Genomic DNA, 17,564 nt, shown 5'->3' with positions numbered 1-17,564 from the left:
GATTTAAAAATAAATTTAGAACATATATACATGTATACACATGCATAATATATTCTACAACAGTATTTGATATACTTTAAAATAAGTAAATAAATCTTGATTATCAATAAAATTCTTATCCAATATCTCTTGGTAAAGGTAGATGTTAAAACTATTCCAAAATTGGTACATATGTACTAAATTGAATGTGTCGTTAAATAATTTGTGCAGTATTGACATAGATAATCACTTAACTTTTCTGGAAATAGGTTATTTGGTCTCTTGGCAAAAATATCACAGCCTTTGGGTGTTCTTCCTTCTCTGACTATTCCTTCAAGTCTTCTCAATTGGTTTCTCCTCATTTTCTTGACCTTTAAACACTGGAGTGCTTTGGAACCCAATCCTAAGACCTTATTTTTTTTTCTACCTAGACTCATTGCTCTTGATGATCTTACTACTCTCAAGGCTTTAATACAACTACCTAGACTCATTTCTCTTGATGATCTTACTACTCTCAAGGCTTTAATACCATCTTTACTTGAAAATCTTTATTTCCAGCCTAGACCTTTCCTCTGAACACCAGACTTGTACATTTAACTGCCAACTTAACATTTCCATTTGTATGCCCAATATTCATCTCAAACTTAACATCTTCAAAATTGAACTCCTAATCTTCCTTCCCATCAAACTTTTTAGTTTTTCCATCTCAGTAACAGTAAATTATTTTGTTGAGGTTTTTTGCATAAGTATTCATCAGAGGTATTGTGTGGTTTTCTTATAGTATCTTTGTCTCATTTCAGTATTAGGGAAATGCTGGCTTCATGAGTCTGCAATTTTTTTGGAGGAGTTTGAAGATTGGTGTTAATTCTTTGAATATTTGGTAGAATTCTTAAGGGAAGCCATATTGTCCTGGGTGTTTCTCTTTTGGGAAGTTTATGATTATTGATTTAATGTCCTTACTAATTACAGGTCTGTTCAGATTTTCTATTTATTTAAGATTCAGTCTTGATAAATTACATGTTTCCATTTCTTTGTTCTGTTCTGTTTTTTTTTTTTTTTTGATGCAAATTGGTGGTTTTATTAAAGCATGGGGGCAGATAATCCAACGTGTTGGTGTCTAATTGTTCACAGTACTCTTATGATTTTTTTTTATTTTTGGGTATCAGTTGTGATGTCTCTTCTTTCATTTTGTATTTTTGTTATTTGAGTCCTCTCTTTTTTCTTTAAGATTTTATTTATTTATTTGACAGAGAGGGACAGCAAGAGAGGGAACACAAGCAGGGTAAGCAGGAGAGGGAGAAGCAGGCTCCCCACCAATCAGGGAGCCCAATGTGGGGCTTGATCCCAGAACCCCAGGATCGTGACCTGAGCTGAAGGCAGGCACTCAACTACTGAGCCGCCCAGGTGTCCCTCTCTTTTTTCTTTGTGTAGAAAGATGTGCCAATTTTGTTGATCTTTTAAAAAAATCAGCTCTTTATTTCAGTGATTAAAAAAAATTTTTCAATTGTCTATTTTATTACTGCACTAATTTGTATTGTGTCCTTTCTTCTGTTAACTCGGTTTATTTATTTATTTTTAAAGATTTTATTCACAGAGAGAGAGAGAGAGAGAGCACAAGCCGGGGAGCTGCAGGCAGAGGGAGAGGGAGAAGCAGATTCCCCGCTGAGTAGGGAGCCTGACACGGGACTCAATCCCAGGACCTTGAGATCATGACCTAAGCCAAAGACAGATGCCAAACCAACTGAGCCACCGAGGTGCTCTTGCTAACTGGGTTTAGTTTGTTCTTTTCCTAGTTCTTTGAGGTATAAAGTGAAGTTTTTTGTGTTTTTTTTTAAAGATTTTATTTATTTATTTGATAGACAGAGATTACAAGTAGTCAGAGAGGCAGGCAGGGAGAGAGGAGGAAGCAGGCCCACTGAGCAGAGAGCCTGATGCGGGGCCTGATCCCAGGACCCTGAGACCATGACCTGAGCTGAAGGCAGAGGCTTTAACCCACTGAGCCTCCCAGGCACCCCTAAAGTGAAGTTATTGATTTAAGATATTCCTTCCTTCTTTTTTCTTCCTCCCTTCCTTCCTTTCTTTCCTTCCTCCTTTTTCCCTCCCTCTATTCTTTCCTCCCTCCCTCTGTTCCTTCTTTCCTTTCTCCTTCCTTCTTCCTGTAGGCTCCACACCCAGTATGAAGCCCAGCGCAGGGCTTGAACTCAAAACCTTGAGATCAAGACCTGAGCCGAGATCAAGAGTCTGATGCCTAACTGAGCCACCTGGGCACCCAAGATCTTTCTTCCAATGAGGGCATTTACTGCTGTAAACTCCATTATTAGTACTGCTTTTGTGCATCCCATAAATTTTGGTATGTTGTGTTTCTGTTTCCATTTGTCTGAAAATATTTCCTAATTTCTCATGTGATTTGTTTTCTTTGTCCCATGGTTGAGAGTGTGTTGTTTAATTTCCACATATTTGTGAATTTTCCCATTTGTTTTGGTTCTTTTCTATACTTTCTTTGTTGATACTCTTGTTTTGTTCATGCACCATTTTACTAATTTCCTTTAGTTATCTGTGCTTTCTTGTAGCTCACTGAACATCTTTAAGATGATTGTTTTGCATTGTTTGTCAGGTAATTCATGCACTTTCATTCCTTTAGGGTCAGTTTCTGGAGGTTTATTTTGTTCCTTTGACTGGGCCATGTTTCCCTATTTCTTCATATGCCTTGTTTATTTTGCTGGAATTTGTGCATTCAGAAAAACAACCACCTTTCTCAGTTCTGTGGACTGGTTTCAACAGGGGAAGACCTTCATGAGTTACCCTTGCTAAAGATTTTGAGGACTTCTCAAACCTAGTAAGGACATGTGCTTTCTCTGGGCCTGTGTCTGCCTTCCCAATTTGAGTTCTCCAGCTGCTTTTATAGGAGTTGGTCATCTCTTGCTCCCTCTGGTGTTCCTCAGTGAGACTGCAGGTTTTCTGGGGCTGCATCTAGCCTCTGTGTTCTCCCCTGTACTTACAGGCCCCCAGACATCCAAAGTATGCCTAGTTTCCTCAGCACTCCAAGCCAAATGAGAGAGAAATCGGTCTTTCAGGCAGTCTCCCAAATATCTGGAACGTGGAGCAAATATTCTGCTCTTATCCTGATGGCGAAGCTGTGAGTTGGGTATTTACTCCTGATCACGGTGAAGTGTGCCAGCTTGGGGGAAGGACTCTAACAGGTGAAATGAAATCTTCCCATTCAATGTGACTGTTCTTGGTATTGAGCTTGCCTGAGATACTACAGCTTCTTAGATGGTTTTACAGGCTTTTTAGATCATATATTATTGTTAAGTTAGCGTCTCTCTGGGGGAGCTAGCTCTAGGACGTCCTATTCAGCCATCTTGCTGACCCTCTGTGCGGAAATGAGGTCTGGGGCTTCCATGTTTTCTCTTCTAATTAGGATTCTAGTCATGTTGGATTACGGCCCCACCCTATTCCAGTATGACTTCATCTTCACTTGATTATATCTGCAAAGAACCTATATCCAAATAAAGTCACATTCACAGATACCAGGAATTAAGACTTCAATTTATCTTTTGGGGGAGAACACAGTTGCACCTACAATAGCCTCTATCAATGCTCATAAAAGAATTGAGGGCAAGATAGATTAGAGAGAGCCACCCTTTAGGACACATGGTTTAAAAACCCTACGCGGGGTACCTGGGTGGTGCAGTCGGTTGAGTGTCTGATTCTTAGTTTTGGCTCAGGTTGTGACCTCAGGGTTGTGAGATCGAGCCCTGCTTGGGGCTCTGCACTCAGCATGGAGTCTGCTTAAGATTCTCTCTCCCTCTTACCTCCCCCTTTCTAAAATAAATAAATAAATCTTTAAGATAGATAGATAAATAAACAAATGCCCTGTCCACATTACCAATCATTTTCTTATATGAAGCAAAAATCTTAAGCCACTAGGGGAGGGACAGGAAACTCTTCCTTTTTCAGGGTCCAGACAAAGATTCATTGCTTGTGAGAGTAAGGTGGAAGCAAAAGCTCTCTCTGCTGGGGAAGTGTGGGAAACTCTCCACCAGTAGCTGCAGCTACCTTGTGGTTAGTGTGGGACCTGGGGTGCGGGCGGGTTTTGTGCAGTGCTTCCCCTATAGATACAAGGCCGAGTTTCACTGCCACAGGGAGTTGGGGAGGGCGTATAGAAAGCCCCATACCCAAGGCATAGGGAATAGGTCCTGCCTAAGATGGAGGCTGAACAAAGACACTTAACACTGAGTAACAAACAACAGCAGTCTGCGTCTTCGGGAAGGACAAGGATGTGGCAAAAGCACCCCTTCTGTGGTGTAGACCTGCAGTGACTACCGAGAACGGAGTGTGGAGCAGGAATACTGAGGGAAAAGCGAGTATCCTGGGTCCCACATGAAGTACAGAGCAGCAGGTGCTCACCGCTGGCGGAACAGAAGGGAACTACAGCAACAATAAAACCAGCTCAGCCACCGGCCAGATTAGTTCTCTGGACTTGCAGTTTACCCGCCTGTAGAACAGAAGAACAGGCATGCACATTTCCACGAGTTACTGTTCTTTTCCCCAGTTCGTATGGTTAGTCTATAGGCAATGTGTGGCATTCCAAAATTTTAAAAATATGTGAAAAAAAATGACCACCCACTTTTAAGTTATAAAGCAATGAACAGACCCAGATCCAGAGCTGACTCATGTTAGAATTCTCTGACAGGAACTTTAATTATGATTAATATGTTAAACATATGAATATGTTTAATTATGATTAATATGTTACTCTTAGTGGAAAAGGTGGGACATTTGCATGAACAGATGAATCTTAGCAGAGAAATATAAACTATAAAAGAGGGGAAGGAGAAGATTCAGGCACATTTTTTTAAAATGTGGGGTGGCCTTTATGGTTGCCGCAGTAATCTATTAAAATGTTCATTGTATCAATATTTTAAAAGAAAAAGAAAAAAAGAAACAACCTAAACACCTATTAAGCGGGAAATGGATGGATGAACTTTGTTGGACTATTCATTCTTTGGCATAAATTCACCAATACATTGTAGACTTCCTCCCTCAACATGGGTCAGTCTCAAAAAAGAACGTTGAGTAAAATGAGTTTCAGGGGCGCCGGGGTGGCTCAGTCAGTTAAGCTTCCAATTCTTGATTTCCACTGAGGTCTTGATCTCAGGGTTGTGAGATCAAGCCCTGCAGCGGCTCTACACTGAGCGTGGAACCTGCTTAGAATTCTCTCTTTCCCTCTCCCTCTGTCCCTCCCCCTACCACTCTTGTGGCCCATGCACGCACGTACTCTCTCTCTCTGTTAAAAGAAAAAAAAAATCATCTTATACATTATCATAAAGATGAAAAATAATACTTTTGGGGGATGATAAACACTAGATTCAGAATAGTGATTAAAGTATTGAAGAGAATGGGTGAACTTGGAAGGGTACAGAAGCTGTTTGAAAGTTTTATGTTTTGGAAAATATCTGGCAGAATCAAGGAAAACATGAGACAGTGGTGGGAAAATGGTGAATTATTGTCAAGTTCCCTGTGGACTAGAATAGGAAAGCTCTTCAGACTCTTAGGAAGCTCCAGAGACTGGCTCCTTTCTTTACACAGACTCTGGATTCTAACCACGGAGGAATTACCTGAGTTTGTTAATCACTGGTTGACAGGGAATGCTGCTATGCTAATGCCCCTATTTGGGGCATGGCTCTCTGGGTTACAGGGATAGGACATATTGGCATAAAATGTTTCTCAGACGGTACAGTAGAGTGTAGGAATTCCTAAGAGATCAAGACACAGTCCTTAATCTACCAGCATCATGTGCGTCTCTCACAGGGAATTACTACCTGGCATTGTAACTATTAAATTTCTGCCTAACTAGATTCTTGGTTCTTCAAGCACTCATTCTCAAGCACTCGGTAGGTACTGAATAAATGTTTATGGCATGAATGCAAGTGGAATCCCTTTCCAAGAGATGCAATAAAATCAGTAAAAAAAATACTCAGTTATATCTCAATATATGAAATGTGTGGCCAAATGGGATCTTTTTCATAACTGAAGGCTACAGTGATCCTCAAATTCCAATATGCATCAGAATCACCCCAGAGGAGGAATTTAACAAAAAGCAGATGTGTGTGTGTGTGTGTGTGTATACACGTGTGTAAGCAAAAACACATGTTGTTGGACCTTACCCTAGAGTTTCTGATTCAGTAGGTCTGGGTGGGACCTGATAATTTGCATTTCTAACAAGTTCCTGTGTAATGATGATGCTGTTGGTGCAGACAGTAAGTTGAGAGAACCACTACCTTATGAAAATCTTGGAAGAAAACTATGGAGATACATAATGAAAATAACAAAATCACATATTCCTTTCCTCCATGTATCATTCCTCTGGGAATACTTCCTAAAGAAATTAAAAAAAAAAAAAACAGAGAAGAAAACCAAGTGATTTAATTAAAACACACATTTTGCTACTGAAATTGTATTCCAGAAGCCAAAATACTTCTTGTTTTTGCATTTAAGAGTTTACTGTTTGATAAATAACATCACATACAAATCTTTGCTTTGAATGGCTTACATTTATATTTTGCAAAATAACTATATTGGGGATTTTTTAGTTATAAATATATTTGAGCCAAAATATATTAAAAAGTATAAGTGGTGTTCTTGAAATCCCTTCCCTCCCCCGAAATGCCATGGCTTTTACCAATATCCTATAAGACATCTGTCTATATTACATTGCTTTTGAAGAAAGCATTTTGGAATGTAAAGGTTAGGACATAATTATGAATTATTTATACTATATAACTTATTAATGTTTCCAAACTAATAGCAATTTTTTTTTTCTTTTTGCAAACTAAATGGGAGTAGGGAGGGAGATGGAAGGGGGAAGTCCTTGAAAGTAAGCAAATTGATTACCTAAGTGTTCTTCCCTTCCTGCCCCCGGGCCGTCACATTTTTATTCCAGCTTCATTTGAAAAATCAGGGTTGCATTGATTTACCATCCCAGTCACTGTTCTTTCCTAACCAGAAATAGGTAGACAGGAAACATTCTGAGTTTGGGCAGGACGAACAATTCTAATTCTGTCCTATAACTTTTGTGATGTCATACCAATGAACTAAAATTCTTCTAAGAACCTGTACTATTGAGACGATTCCAGGCATGTTATAACATGGTATAGAGATCGTCTAGGGACAGTGTTCAAATGCAATCTTCCTCTGCTGAACTTGCTCTGATATAGCCTTTCCCCATTCACTCTACCCTTCATCTCAACTTCCGAGACACTGATCAATTCTGTAGAAACTCAGATTATGAAATGTTTCGTTTATAATCTGTCCTGAGCCAGCTTTGGAAAGCAGGATAGATGACTGGGCTAAAATCCCAGGCAACGTAATTGTACTTTCATCTTCTGAAAGTGAGGGAAAGAAGTGCGAAGGGTGAAGCTAAGGGGTGTGGGGCAATTTTTTTGTTGGGCAAATCTTTTGTGTCTGTTCTAAATCATCCCCACCGTCGGCTTATGACTCTATTGATTTTTGGTTGTTTCAAGTTAGTTGTAATCTCCACATACTGGAAGAGACAGGTTTCCCTGTAAGCCTTTCACAAAATATGTGAGAGAACTCCCTCTCAGTGAAAATAGGTGTTTTAAAAAATTCCAAAATAAAGCAAAAAAATAGAAATGCTTTATATTACCTAGATTTTAAGGTAGTTATGCTATTTGTATAACGAATGTTTACTAGTTAACAGGAATTAATTCTTGGCTCAGAGTCTCACTTTAGCCTGATATATTCAGTATTTGACATGCTTAAAAATTGACCTGTCTTTGAAAGCTTGAAGCTGTATCAAGGGCAAATTTCTTGAATTGGGTAAATATGTGAAGGTTTTCTGTGTATAATTGACCCTATAAATATATAATGCCAAATATGTTTAAAGAAAAGATCTTTTCTTAAATGGCCTAAGGGGAAAAAGAAGCCTTTCATTTGGTGTAAAGTTTATTGATTCATCTGTTAAATAACACCCAGGTTCAAGGTGCAGAAACAGATACCACTTGGCATACCTTTCTAGTGTATCATGTGAAAGTAGTTTCTGTTTGAAACTTCCAGATAGATACTCGGGACCTGACGGGGAATTCCAGCAAGGTCATTCACCCATTCAGACTTGAAAAAAAAAAAAACAAAGCAAAAAAAATTGCCTTTGTGTAAACATTAACCTATCTGCTGCTAGGTGTTCTTTTTTGTTGTCGTTGTTGTTGTTTTTTTAAAGGGAGAGCTCAGGCTGGATTTCTTTTATAGTTCAAATCAAAAATAATAAATTTAATTAATTTGGAGGTTACGTTGCTATCTTTGTGATGTATTATAGCTCCTCTGCATTGGCAGAATATCCAGTGCTTAGAAAAATGGCTTTCCACTGTCTAGCCCTTAAAATACAGAAATTCTTAAAGTGTTTTCATTGTGCTTTCCTTGGTAGTCCTATCTGTTGCAACAGACCCAGTTCCTACTCTTGAAGTTTTATAAACCTGCCCTTCAATGACATTGACAAACAGACAGGCATTTGACTAAGCAAACATTGCTGGATCTACATGATGAATTAAGTATTGTCATTTTGTAAATGTCTTTTGTGTGGTCTAAATACACAATGAAACGTTGACTGTTCAGAAAATTGCAAGAGGAGTTATTCATCCATAGGCTGGCAGTGTATTCGGTCCTGATTCTTTAAATCCATATTTTGGTTAATGTTAAAATTTACATATATGGTATATCATAAAATGGTATAGCATATTAAATTTAGTTTTAATTTTAATTATTGTATAACTTTCAAATTTTTTATCACTCCTGTGTGAGTCTGTAGGGCCTTTGTGAAAGGTTCCATGTCTGACCTGCAACATCATGTATAATTTCCTGCTTTCTGTCCTGAGTGTTCTATGGCCCTCATACTGTTGCAGGGATCGCAGGTGCACTCACTACTTTTGGACAAAGTAGAGCTTTTATAAAAGATGCTTATTAAATATTGAGTAGATACCAAATGTCTATAAAATAGCTATAAGGTTTGTGGAATAACTATATGGAAAACATTTGTTTCCCTGTAGCCCAGTTTTTTTTTTATTATGTTATGTTAGTCACTATACAGTACATCATTAGTTTTTGATGTCGTGTTCCGTGATATTGTTTGTGTATAACACCCAGTGCTCCATGCAATCCGTGCCCCCCCTTAATACCCATCACCAGGGGTAACCCAGTTTTTAAAAAGCACTATGATCTTTTACCATTAATATCTCCTGTAGACTCCTTTCTTCTCCCAAACTTTGTGCTTCTTCAGAGCAATTCTTCTGAATTTTCAAAAAATTCTGAATATTTTGTTAATAATTTTCTTACCTTTTCCAGTTTTTTTTCAAATCATACTCTCTGTGTCCCTAAACAGTATATTGGTTAGTTTTATGTGATTCTGAACTTGATAAAAATGGAATCATACCGTATGTATTTTTCTGGGCCTTACTTTTTTTTTTTAATCAGCATTAAAGTCTTAGATTTGTCTATGTCAATGCATATAGCGATTGCTCATTAATTTTCCCTGCTGTATATTATTGCATGTATAAATATTCTAGAACTTTATTAGCAGATGAATTGATCGATAGACATTTGAGATTTTCCAGTTTTTTGGTACTACAGACATTGCTCCTATATCTACATACATTCCTGTATCTATATCTCTACACATGTGCAAGAGCTTCTCTGTTAATGTTTCTCAACCTTTCTCATGTCATGGCACACATAGAAAATGATAGAAAATATTTGTCCCATAATACTGCATTAAAGGAATGAAGCTGTGTCTCTGGTCTGGGCGCTTCTGCTTGGCTGGAGGGCTGAGGAGGAGATCCATATCTATGGGCACACCTGTAACCTATTCATTGTGTACCAGGGTACCAGGGCATAGCAGTTGAGAAGCTTTGTCCCTGGGAGTTGAATTGCTGCTTGTAGAAACATGCTTCAACTCTTCTGGTAATACCAAATTCCATGGTGGTATTTGTAATTCCATTTACCTGAGGTTCAAAGTCCTTATATCAGTTCACATTCCATGAATATATACTTAAGATGAAAAAGGAATCCTTGAGAATTCTACCAATCTCATGATTATAAAGGTCAAGTTGGAGAAGAAAATAATTGATTATTCCCTAGGATATCAATTCAGATTTGCTTTCTCAAAATATAATAATTTCTCAAAATTCCTTTACAGCACGACAGCGGAGAGTTATAGGCCATGGATGAGGTTAAGACATGATAACATGCCCCCGTAGTTGTTATTAATCATGCAAGCCAACAGCCTGAGCTGAAATACTTGTGGGAGCTGTGATTCTGTCTTCCAGGTTTAGTGTTGCATTAGCTTTTTATTTCTTAGCCTTGAGACAATGTATACAAGATGCAATATGAGAGCTATCTGCTATAGAACTTTTAGTTTAAAAACCCAAACATTTATAAAAGAAGCTGGTTTGTTTTGACTCTTCTTAAAATTGATGTTCTTTTAAATAGTAAAAATGTCATAAGTATCAGAATTGATTAAGATAATAAATGATAATTTTTCCATTCAGATAACATTAGACTAGACAACTGATTTTACAACAATCACTAACCCCACACAGTTTTTCCATGACATTTTTCAAGAGGCTCCTCTATATTACTACACTGTTACTGCTCTAATGGCTTTCTCACACAAAAGATGTAAAAAGAAAATCTTTGCTTGGTGGGAAGTACTGCCTTGTGGCCTATAGGCCAAGGCTGTTTAAAATTAGATGGAAAATATCAGGGGAAAGCTTTCAAATTTATGCTTATCCTGGCGTATGATGACCAAAGTAACATTTTAATTTACTTGGAGAATTACATATGAATACTGTACTTCCTTTTTACTGAAATACTGTGTACTACATATAAGGAAGGGTTTTAGTTGTACAATACAATTCCTGTATTAATGCCTATGCTTATAGTATGTGTGTAATATAAATTAATATAGATCTGTATATATGTATGCGTGTATGTGGTGTTGGTTGGTTCTTAGTATATCGTGTATTCATCATTCTCAAGGAGTACCGATTAAGTATTTGAGTATAATTAACACTGTGACTTCCATCTAAGCATGTAATTAAGCTCTAGCTACAGACACAAAGGATAAATAATAAATGGTTACATAAATAGCAATAGCAAATAGTGGTAAATATAATAAACTCGAGATTTTTTCATTATTTTTCTCCTTGGAATGTGAAATATTTATTACAATTTGCCATGCGAGGCCATAGTTCATAAAGTTATTTTTTAAATTACAGGTATCCTGAATTTCAATAGCAAGGTGACATTTCAGCATTAGAAGTGAATGAATCTGTAGCTCTAGAAGTAGGAAGGTGACCTCCTATAAAGATATTCTGTGCTTGAAATTTTGGGATCTGTCTTCAGAGCTCATGTAAATTTGCATTCTTCAGTTTTGATATATTTTCCTCCAGATAAGGCTGATGTTGCATACAGATCTGCCCTGTGGTTTCATATATACCTTAGTTTGAGAAGCATGAAAATAAATGGAATCCCATTTCCTAAAGGCCTTTTTAAGTTAGAAGTGCTTTTCTTGTAAGAAAATTGTGACTTCTGTAATCTGGGTTCTATTTAGGCTTTCCTGAAAGTGAAAAAGTTCTCTTGAGCGACCTTCTTTGCTGTCAGCTGTCCCTCTTTAACTGTCTTGTGGACTTTTGTAGATATTCATATTTTGAACAGTGCATTTGATGGAACCCTTCTTCTTTGATCTTTCTTTTATCTTGTTTTCCAGGAAATTGCCCTGTCCTGCTTATTCTCAGTACCCTTTGACCATTCCTTCCCTGTCTTCTTTGCTACTCGTCTTTTACTCTAGTTGTGTTTCTGGCCCACGGCTCAGTTTTAGCTTCTCCTTCCTCTGTCTCTGTCACCTTTCTCAGCTATCCCAGTCTGTCTTCTCACCAAAATACCCTGTGATATCCAGATGCCTTTTGGACAGTTGAGCTTGGCCATTTTAGGGTCACTTCATACCTGGCATTTATAAACTCACTCACATCCCTAGGGCCTTGCACAGAGCCTGGCATGGGGAGGGGGGGGTACCAGCAAATACTCAATGAATGAATGAAATGAATCTCATTCCCCTTTTAAACAAACCACTTCCTCTCATTTTTATCTTTTGTCAATGGTATCACTGATCTTATCTCTGCTCTCTGCTCTTGTAAATATTTTGTTCATTTTTTTCTTTTGAAATGTATCTCATATCTGCATTAGTTCATTTCATGGTATTTTCATGACTTTTACCCCAATGCCTCATGCCAAGATTACTCCCACAGGTTCCCATCTGGCGTCTTTGGTTCTAATCTCTCCTCTCTCCAAGCCATTGCCACTGTAGCCACCCTACTAAGTTTTTAAATGTTAATTTATTTCTTGCTGTTGTTTTTTCGAAATGATTTTTATTTATTTGAGAGAGAGAGAGAGAGAGCGCTAGCCAGCAAGCATGAGCTGAAGGGAGGGGCAGAAGGAGAGGCAGAAGCAGACTCACCACTGAGCAGGGACCCTGGGATCATGACCTGAGCCAAAGGCAGACACTTAACCAACTGAGCCACGCCCCCCCCAAGCACCCCTCTTTGGGGTTTTGTTTCTTGTTCTAATAAATTTTTTAAAAGATTTTATTCATTTATTTGACAGACAGAGATCACAAGTAGGCAGAGAGGCAGGCAGAGAGGTGGGGGAAAGCAGGCTCCCTGCTGAGCAGACAGCCTGATGCGGGGCTCGATCCCAGGACCCTGGGATCATGACCCGAGCCGAAGGCAGAGGCTTTAACTCACTGAGCCACCCAGGCACCCCTCTAATAAATTTTTTATTTTTGAGATAATTTTAGGTTTTTAAAAAGCTGCAAAAATAGTACCTTCACCCAATTTCTCCTGATGTTAACATCTTTCCTAACTATGGCTCATTTGTCAAAATTAAGAAATTAACATTGGTGCATGACTTTTTTTTTTAATTTTTAATTTTTTTATATATATTTGACAGACAGAGATCACAAGTAGGCAGAGAGGCAGGCAGAGAGAGAGGAGGAAGCAGGCTCCCCCCGAGCAGAAAGCCCAATGCGGGGCTCGATTCCAGGATCCTGGGATCATGACCTGAGCCGAAGGCAGAGGCTTTAACCCACTGAGCCACCCAGGCGCCCCGGTGCGTGACTCTTAACTAAAATCCAGACTTTTAAGTTTTCACCAGACTTTTTACTACTGTACTGTTCCTATTCCAGGATGCAACATTGCTATTTAGCACATTTATCAAAATTTTAAATAGTTAATACCAATTTGGGGAAGAATTCAAAAAGGACAAAAGGATATAGAAGTTTCTTCCTACCTCTGAACCATATCTATTCTGTCTCATCCCTGTAGACAACCCAGTGTTTCTGGTTTCTTGGATATTCTTCCTAAGAGATTCTCTGAGGACACACACATACACACACACACACACTTTCAAACATACACAAATAGTTGCATTCTAAATATACTGCTTTCTTTTTTTTAACTTGGTATAGTTTCATCACTTTTTATCAGTAACACAAAGTTGCCTTTTTAAAAAATTTCAGGATCCTATTGGGTATCTGTTCTGCAATTTGATTTGCCAGTTCCCTACTGAATGATATGTTTCACTTTTGCCAACAGTGCTGTAGTGACTACCCACGAATATATGTCATTTTACGTGGGTATGCGTCTAGTTATTGCTGGGTGGAACGGTATATGCAATCATAATTTGATGGCTAATTTGCAGTTTGGAGAGTTCCCACCGTTTTATCTTCCATTATTTACCCATAAGCTCACCAATGTTGTGCCTTAATAGACTTTGAATTTCGCCAATTTGATAGGTTAAAGTATAGTTTAAAATTATGTCATTGTACTTTCAGTTTGCATTTGTCTTATAGTAAGTTGGAACATTTTTACATATATTTAAGAGCTGTTTACATTTTCTTCTGTGAACTGTCCATATACTTTGCCCATTTTTCAATTAGGTTATTAAAGCATTCATTTATTAAGTTGAAGGCCTAGTCCTCTTTTCAATACTTTACATCATAGTTTCAACCCCATTTCACACTACTTTCCATAACTACTACGGCTCTGACCAGTCTGGTTTTTATACCCTCCCAAGGGCACACTGTATTCATTCCTTCCACCACACCTTCTTTCATCACGTTCCTCCATTTTCCCCTCCCACTTTTATCTCCCCTTCTGAGACAGAAATTATCACTTCCCTCCATTGGATAAACTTTCCTTTAACTTCAGGTAAACTTCTGGAAACAATAATTAACTGATAGTTTGTGAACTCTTAAAAAAGGAAATGTTAATCATTAAGAGACAGCATTGAACCAAAAAACCCCCTTTCTTATCAAACTAACCACATCTCCACTTCCAGTAGAGTTCTAGTATGCTGTGGACACATCTTTATTAAGTCATTTTATTCTCTTGATATGTTTGAGAAATTTAAAAAAAAAATAAGTTTATGAGAGTAAGTGTTTTGTAACTGATCAAACTTCTGTAACCAGAGAGTTTTGATTCATGGATCAATGTCAAACTGAGAGTATCTTATAACAAAACTGTTCTCTATTTCAGAACTTTGTTCTTGATTTTGCTGCTCAATATTTGGTTACTAATAATTTGATGAATACATGGGAGTTAAATAAATGAATTTAGGCTTAAAGAGAATACTTCCTATGACAGTACAGAGTAATGATTGAACATTTTCTTAACAGTTTGGAAGGATGGGCTAAAACTAATAAGGTGAAATTTTTCAATTGAAGTGAATATAAAGCTCTACATTTCATCCCCAAAATTAGTGGAAAGAGAGAATGAGGGTAGAGTCGGGCAGCTGGCTTGATGTAGTTAGTGCGACAAAAGTCCACCAACTTAAGAATGTAATGTGTTAAAATTGAAATCTTCAGTTGCCTTTATTAATTTACAAAATTATAGCATTAGATTAAGGAATTTAGTAGTCCCATCAGGACTCATTTGGAGTATAGTATTCAGTTCTAGATATTATATTTTCAAAGGAAATTAACTTTGAAATTAAAGTAACTGTATTATTTTTCTACTGCTGTCCTAACAAGTTATCATGAATTTAGCAGACTGAAACAAAACAATACACTCATCACCTTACAGCTGTGAGGTCAGAAATCATCACAGATCTCAATAGGCTAAAACCAAGATATTATCAGGGCTGTATCCCCTTCCGGAGGCTTTAGAAGAGAGTCTGTTTTCCTGCCTTTTCTGGCTTCTAGAGGTCCCCTACCTCCGCCCTTCAGAACCACCAGAAGCAAGTCCAGTCCTCCCATCACTTCTCTCTGGCCACAGCTGGGAAAGACTTACTGCTTTTAAAGATTTTCTTTTTTAAATTTACTCGACAGACACAGATCACAAGTAGGCAGAGATGCAGGCTCCCCACTGCACAGAGCGCCCAATGTGGGGCTCGATCCCAAGACCCTGAGATCACGACCCGAGCCGAAGGCAGAGGCTTTAACCCACTGAGCCACCCAGGTGCCCCAGCTCACTGCTTTTAAAGGATTCACATGAAAAGATTGGTCCCATCTGGATAATCTCCCTGTCTCAAAGCCCTTAACCTTAACTGCATTGACTAAGTCCCTTTTGCCGTGGAAAGTAACATATTCACAGATGCTGGTGATTTGAAAATGGACATCTTTGTGGGAGACCATTGTCCTGCCTCTCACCGTTCCTATTGCAGGGGCTAACTCGATAGAGAAGCAGATTAAGAAGAATTGAAGATGATCCCCAAATATGTTGCCTAGGAGAGAATGAGATAATGTTTATAAAGTGATTAGAGCAGTAAGTGCATAATAAATGGTTTCTGCTTCAACGGCTAATGCTACAAATTACAGAAATATAGTAGCTCAGAAGGGAAAGAAGCTTAGGGATGTGGAAGGGAATGAAGCAGTGGAACATTTTATCTTGCATAGAACAGAATTTGGGATCCGAGTTCTCGCTTTACTCTTAGGGAAGCATGTGGTTTCAATGTCAGAAAACAACTAAGTTTAACAAGAACTCTGCGTGGTTCCGCTACCTGATAAAAAGAGGGAGAATGGAGTTGATGCGGACTCTGTGAAGAAGCAACTTTCTGACCTCTTTTTGCCATGACTGCACGATGTATAGATTCTGGGGAGGAAAGAAAACTTTCATGAAAGTGAGAAAGCACGGTTTTTGAAGCTCAGAGGACGACTGTATTAGTTTTTCTTCCCCAGGAACATATGGGAAAGAAATGTCCTCTGAAACCAAAGCCCCGCCATCGGAAATGATGAGATTTCTTCAGGCTTTCACTGTGATCTTTACATTTGTCTCTTGAAACACATTGCTCTCCACCTTCAAGAAGCTGCTGATTCGTGGTGGCCAAGCAGTAGTTAAATTAACAAGCCCTCCCACCTCGCTCCGGCTGGGTGGTAGCTTCCAAGGCCACCGTGAATGTGTATCAGTGTGAACCTGATCCAGAAACAGCCAACAAGGGAACAAAGTTTAGTCTGTGAGGAAATAGGTGGCAGCCGGCTGCCGGTAGTTTCATACCGTCTGTCCAGATTTCAGGCTTGCTGTGGTGTAAGTAAATTTTAAAAAAATATATTCGAATATAAAAAGATTGTGAGAATAATTCCCATCTGGGATTAAATTAAGGTCCTGCTGGGTGCTGAATCTTGTGTTAAGTAGACCTACTTAAAAGAAAGTTTCAGCATTTCACAAGTAGTTTTATTTTAAAAAATGAAAAGGAAGACCATGAAGTTTTCAGCAAGTGTTCTAAAACAGGTCCTGCTTGTGTTGGATGGTTTTTAATGTCTTATCTTTGGTTCAGTGAGGATGTTTATGGTCAGAAAAGAAAACGAGCAAATGTGCATCTGGTGCCCAGAGAGTATTTCTAGGTAGTGCTTAGATTTCTCCCTCATGTTCTCTCCAGCGGCTTTTCCTTTAGTTTAGGTTCACGTTACAAGTTTATGTTAGCAAATATATAATACTTTCAGCTAGTTAAACTGGAGGTTTTGTGGTTCAAAGAAATGAATGAGAATAAAGTAGAATCGAATACAGTGTAATAAGCTGTTGAGAGCCTTGATTTAGGGGCAGCATAAAGTGTTTTCAAAGAGGAGGAACTTTGGGAAATAGAGTGAAATGGCAAGCAGCTTTAGGAATTTCACGCAACTTTGGAGAAATCTGTTTTTAAGATTTGACATGTGTACTAATTTTCCAGAATAAATTCCCAGTGCAATGGCCTGTAAAATAAATTTCCTATATGAAATTGGAATTGTTGCATCTCAGCTGTTGTGGTTCTGGGTTGAGATAAAGATTCCAGGAGCTACACACATTGTTACGCAAACATCAACTTTATTGAGTATGAGAATGTTAAGGTTGCATTTGGATTTGGAGAAGTTGATATTTTCTATTTCTCTTTTGCCACATATATTTTTAAAAAATTCTTGGTTCAGGAAAATTTTGTGACTTCGAATCTAGAAGCAAAATTTGATGTCATTAATATACACAAGTTATAAATGATGGCTGCTAGCCCGTAGCCTTTCAAATGGATCAAGGAGTGCTGAGGACATAGAT

The 17,564-nt window shown here is 38.2% G+C and overlaps 1 protein-coding gene across 6 annotated transcripts in view; it reads left to right on the top strand.

Moving 5' to 3' along the window:
- The window catches only part of MAP3K13 (mitogen-activated protein kinase kinase kinase 13), a 173,839-nt gene that overhangs the window by 13,377 nt on the left and 142,898 nt on the right, over positions 1-17,564 (top strand). Inside the window, exon 1 of one of the 6 annotated variants that reach the window (XM_046002124.1) lies at positions 16,484-16,568. The exons of the other annotated variants lie outside the window; for them this stretch is intronic. The gene's annotated coding sequence lies outside the window, so the exon portion shown is untranslated. Of the gene's footprint in view, positions 1-16,483; positions 16,569-17,564 lie in introns of those variants that run through there. 6 annotated transcript variants of the gene reach the window in all.

This window comes from Meles meles, chromosome 4 (assembly GCF_922984935.1).
Source record: "Meles meles chromosome 4, mMelMel3.1 paternal haplotype, whole genome shotgun sequence".
NCBI classification, from domain to species: Eukaryota; Metazoa; Chordata; class Mammalia; order Carnivora; family Mustelidae; genus Meles; species Meles meles.
Note: the sequence above shows the minus strand (reverse complement) of the source record. Positions and strands in the feature narration are given on the sequence as shown.